We start from the raw sequence: 5,642 nt of genomic DNA, 5'->3' as shown, positions 1-5,642 counted from the left end.
CATTGTGCACAGACTCCATTAATCATTATCATTTATTAATAACTTCCTACTTACCTGTTTTGTTTCTCTCTTGAGATCAGTACTAGAACATTGCAGTCAATTGAATGTACAGCATATAGCTCCTTGTGCAATCCAATATTTTGTTGGTTTCTACTGACAACTGGCTATGAGTAATGTCCCTTGTCACTGCCTCTCCCTGGCGCTCATGGTCCCCAACCAGAGGTGGGCACAAGAAGAGTGTGAGCCAGGGTGGAGACGCCCAGCACCTCCTATAATTTAAAATTATACTGTCTGGTTTTTCTGTTGTATTTTCACTTTTCCGAGTGCAGTCATAGCTCAAAGATTTACATTATACCCACAGGGACCAATTCATAGAGCTGAAAAACAAATTTTTATTCCTTGAAAAGACTGCTTTTTCAATATATATATAGTGGAAATTTTCCAGCAGCTTCAGTCTTAGTAAGTGTGAAACATGGATAGGAGCCTCAGTAGCCTGTAGGTGAAAACTGAGAACTTTCATAAGGCTCTTCCTTGCAGTCTGAAACCACTTTTTTTAATGTTTTCTTTACTCATTCTCTTTGATAGTGACTTTGGTAACATCCACTCCGTGATAAATTATTCTTGGATGCAACCACAGGGGCTCCTAGAGGTGGATATTCCATAAATGTCTGAAGTATATGGTAAGCAACGTATGGCTGAAAATGTAAAATTGCCACATATTCACCATTCGAATTCCAGTGTGTGTTTACTTGGCTACAGTGAGGACATGTGATACTTAACATATGATCATGACAGCCAATCATAGGTTGCAGCAATCACATGTTGTCCATACTGATATCTCCAATGCGGTGTGATAATAGCGGATTAGTCACGACTTGAGACCATCCTCTGCTCCACGCAAGATAGTTCCCTCTTAGGAACCCTGGCTGTCTGGCCATTAACTATATATCAACTTTGGCCATCACATGTCATCTCCTCAATGTCACATTCCTTTACCAACACTCACATTGCAGTCCAAATGGCTTCTCCTCTCACACAGTCTGGGTACATGCATGTCTTACCCAGGAGTCTCAAGCTAAGTGAATCCCACCCGATATCGCGCTCCCCACCTTGTGAATTCCTCAGGGATCCTCTGGCGCGGCTGTCACAGCTGCGGCTGAGAGGCCTGTGATGCTGCCGCTGGCCCTATTGAAGGCAATGGGTACTGCAATGTAAAAGCACACAGCAAGATAGAATATGCTACGATTTGTTTCCCGCATAGCATTGTGGTGCCATGCAGGAAAAAATGTCTCATGTGTATGACCTCATTCAAAAGAATGGGGATCGTATTTGTGCGCCTCACAACGCACAAATCTCATGTGATTTTATTGGCTGTGTAAAGCCGGCCTAACGTCTCAGGGACCCACCACTCTTTTTACAACACTTCCTCAGGTGCTGCTTGTTTAACAAGCAGGCAACCTTTCTCTGCCAAATCTTCTACTACAGAGCCCTCTAGTGGCCATCTACAGTACTGTTTTACCACAGCGGTCAGTGATTGGCTTCCACAGTGTCCTGTACTGTCACCGTTATGACCAACTAAATGCTACAAAGCTGTCCTACATGTGAGGCCAGGAGTACACTACTATATTTAAGCGGTCGTTTTGGCATCCGTAATATGGAAGTACATTCCGGCCTGACTGTGGGTCTCCTGACCTGAACTCCGAACATCATACATTCCTCTGTCAGGAGACCCACAGTCAGGCCAGGTCACACTTTCATATTACGAACGCAAAACGTGGCTGAAATACGGTAGTGTGCTCCTGGCCTAACTTGGCACAGTTTCTTTTCTGTCCTATCTGTATGAAACGTGACAAAGAAAATATACTTTATATGCCTCCATATAAAATCGGAAACCTACACAGATGCAGCAGGGCCCCATAAGATTCTATGGGCACCGTATTACTGCGTTATAGGGTAGTGTGCATAAGGCCTGAAGGGGGTTTATCCACTATTATAAATGTAATGCTCTGCTTTCTATAATTGTATATCTTGGCCAGTTTTATCACAACCAAATAAACCAAATAATAGTAAAATAATGCGGTTCTGGTCTGACAAGGAATAAAATATTGACACCATCTTAGACTGCCTACAGACAGATTGACCCTTCTGTTTAACCCATAATTCTAGCAACCGAATCCAATAGTTTTCCTCGAGCCAAGCAGACACTTAACAACCCTAATAAATTGTATGTGGCTGTTGCTGTGCACAGAAGAGACTGGTAGGGACACCAGCTGTAATATTTGGCCTGTGTTTCTGTTCCTTTTTTTGACAGAGTACCCAATTGCCAGTTTGGTTTGGTATCACTTGATAATGTGGCCTGCAGAAATGGAAAAAATAGGGTGCAGTTTTCATCTCCATGTATCTGGCGAGGAGCTATGGTAGGTCTTAAAACTTTTACATGGGCCAGTGATTGTGAACGAACATTTGTTCACCTGATTACTGCCCCGTGTAAACATGGCAGTGATCAGCAAATAAGCAAATGCTGCTGGAGAAAATTATCGACGTCCGCACGTGTCCTTGAAAGTGTATGGGGATGAATGATCATTTTAAGGGTACATTCACACTTAGCGAAATTTTTGTAGATTTCCGACCAGCGGAAAATCTGCATCAAAATCTGCACCATTGGTTTGGAATTTAATGATGGAGATCCACAGCAGACTTCAATTGAAAGGGTGAAAGCTGCTGCGGATCGGCACAATTGGAGTAGATTTTAATGCAGATTTTGGTGCACCTTCCTACCAAACTCTCCAGCACAAAATATGCTGCAGATTTTGGAGAGGGTTCATACCAAAATACTCTTCATGTGAATGTACCCTAAAGTTAAATTATTTGAATCGGCCTGTGTGATGAATGATCGTTTTAAGAAGACATTACAGGTAGAGGAATTGGTGCAGATTTTCTTTAGTGGAACATCCACACCAAAAACCGCATCAAAATTTGTGTCAAAATCCACAGCAATAGTTTTGCTTTTAGTCGATCTTCAGCAGCTTTCACTCCTTCAATTGAAAGGGTGAAATCTGCTGCAGGTCCGCGTCAGATTCTGCAGTAAGTATGCTACATGTGAACGTACCCCAAAGATTGTTTATACCCCATACAATCTGGATTAGCCTGTGTGAATGTCAGGTAAACCAGTGCCAGTCTGAAATGGCTCAGATCATTGATGAGCAGCGATAAATGCCCTAAAATAGAACAGACTCCGCTTGAAAATTGTAGCAGTCGAAAATCGCCGCAATCGAGCAACTGTCTGAGGCTGTGTGAGAGGCTCCATTGAAAACAATAGGAGCCTGTGATAGCATTTAGCGCTTTGCTTGCAGCACATGGATCCGTCTTAGGATGGTAATGAACAGCATCAAATGGACCCCATTAACTATTATGGAGTCCAATTGGCTTCCAGCTATTTACAGGACAAAATAGCGCAGCATGCTCCGCTTTTTTTGTCCTGTTTTCTGTAACCTTTGGTCCTGATTTGAACGCCCCTTAGTAGTAAATATTAGCCACTGATGAAAACAAACTATTTGTAGTCTGATCCTGTGGCTATTTATTACTTTCTTTCAATTGCCTCCTCTTCTTGTAAACCCACTGACAGTGGGGGAAGGACAGAGGGAATGAATGCAAGATCCGACTACACAGGGTTTGGTTGTAGTCAGTTTCCATGGTGCCACATAAATCTCTATAGGAGCTGTATACAGAAAATGGTAAGATATTTTTGAAAACTATAAACAAATTTGCTCCGTATGCCATATAACTAGATGTGAGATGGCGGTTATATCTGCACTATCACCAGAAGGATCAATATTTTCATTGTGGATTTTTTTTAACCTTGTATCAGCACCCCATAGCTCTGTCTTCAGTCTGTTATTGCTCCATGTAGCGTCTATCATTCTTTATCTTCATCCTATAATGTTCCTTAGATCTTCTGCTGCACATGGGTGCTTCCCTATAAATAAGACCGCTCTGTCCTTTCTGGGTTACAGATTCCTTCAGGGTGCGTATGAGACGATCCTAGACATGTGAAGGAAATGGAGCATAACAAGAGGCGGGCAGGCTGGCACACTCTGGGTATCATATCTCTGTCTAGGTCAGATATCATTTTGCTTCATAATATGTAGGGATAACAGCCAAGAGGGGGTATCGTAGCTCGTGCTTTAGTGACGCAGTTTGTCATGCAGTGCTTATTAATGTTTCTAAATGATATAAATAGGTTATTTATTTTCTCAGTCGCTGATAGGTGGTGTAAACATGGAGGCAGTAACATATTTTCATTAAGATGCAATTTATTATCTATGCATCAGTAACTAACAAAGCAAAATCCCAACTTTGTGTGTGTACATTCATGCACTATGATGTCTTGCCTGTAAGAGATTACACGTACAATTTTGCATTTTTTTCTTTCATATGTCAGTATCTGTACAAACATTGGCTGCTGTGCGTTGCTTCATAGCCCATGGAAACATCTCATTGTCACGTGCATGGAAAATTAAACAAATAATGGCAAAATATTTAATAATTTCAGACTCAAATACTGGCAATTTTCTTTCAGAGCATAGACTCCCTTTAGATTAATTCTCATAGAGTCGTCACACATCTGCTTTAAGTGGGGCACATGGAGTCTTCACAGATCTCTATTAGATGAGGCACCATTTCTTTCTTCCCTAGAAGCAATGTAATGGAGCATAGCACAATTTTTCTTCTTGCAAATTCACACAGAATCCACAGGACGCAATCTATTTGCTGCTGCATATAAAATCTGTACAACACGAATCTGTAATACAACTATTTTCTTACACTAAACAACCCTCTATTCCTTGAATGCCATATCAGGGATTCAGGAAAAATGGTGCTTTTCTGACACTAACTTGACACAAGACAATAGAACTGGACTTTACCTATAGCAAATGCTTTTCCTGGTGTCCCCCAGTACTTAAATACCCCTAGGAGGTGTAATAGGGTTGAATTATGTAATAAAAGAAATGTTGAATAAGCAGGAATATAAAGCACATATCAACACAGATAAGAAACAAGAAGTGCAAGAATCAGATGATGGCAGTCAGATAATGAATCAGAAGGATGATGATGGTACTTGGATAATGGAGCAGATGAATGCTAATAAACTGGCAATAAGCCTAGCACTAGCTTTCTCTAAGTCTTCCTTTAATCTATCCCGGATGCTGCCTCTAACAGCAGACACCACTGTCCCTGAGTATCCCCGAAGATGGAATATCCAACTTTGACCCTAATAAGCAATGAGAGGGCACAAAGACCAAGAGATAAGAAAAGCAAACCGAAGCAAGCTGAACTAATAAGCAAGACGACAGGTAGGAGGAAAGAGGAAAAATACTGGAATTAAATGTACACAGCTTACACTATAACCAGCAACACACTGCAGAAGCCAGAAAAAATTACAGAAAGGCTAACCAATCAGGAACTCTTTTTCTAAACAATACCGGGCTGCAGCAGTATGGTCACCTGGCCCACTCGTAAGGCCTATTTTCACGCAACGATTATTGCTCAAAATTCGCTCAAGCGATGTCTTTTTGAGCGCTAATCATTGCGTGTAAATGCCACAATCGTTTACTTTTTAGCCGAACGAAGATTTTTAGGTG

At 41.4% G+C, this 5,642-nt stretch overlaps 1 long non-coding RNA gene across 1 annotated transcript; it reads left to right on the top strand.

Moving 5' to 3' along the window:
• The first annotated feature begins 612 nt into the window (after positions 1 to 612).
• On the top strand, positions 613 to 4,202 carry LOC136587611 (uncharacterized). Its single transcript, XR_010787475.1, has 3 exons — positions 613 to 680; positions 2,312 to 2,417; positions 4,014 to 4,202. It is a non-coding gene; the product is annotated as an uncharacterized lncRNA (long non-coding RNA).
• The last annotated feature ends 1,440 nt before the right edge of the window (positions 4,203 to 5,642 follow it).

Source organism: Eleutherodactylus coqui, chromosome 13 (genome assembly GCF_035609145.1).
Source record: "Eleutherodactylus coqui strain aEleCoq1 chromosome 13, aEleCoq1.hap1, whole genome shotgun sequence".
Lineage (NCBI taxonomy): Eukaryota > Metazoa > Chordata > Amphibia > Anura > Eleutherodactylidae > Eleutherodactylus > Eleutherodactylus coqui.
This window is presented reverse-complemented; position numbering and strand designations above follow the sequence as displayed.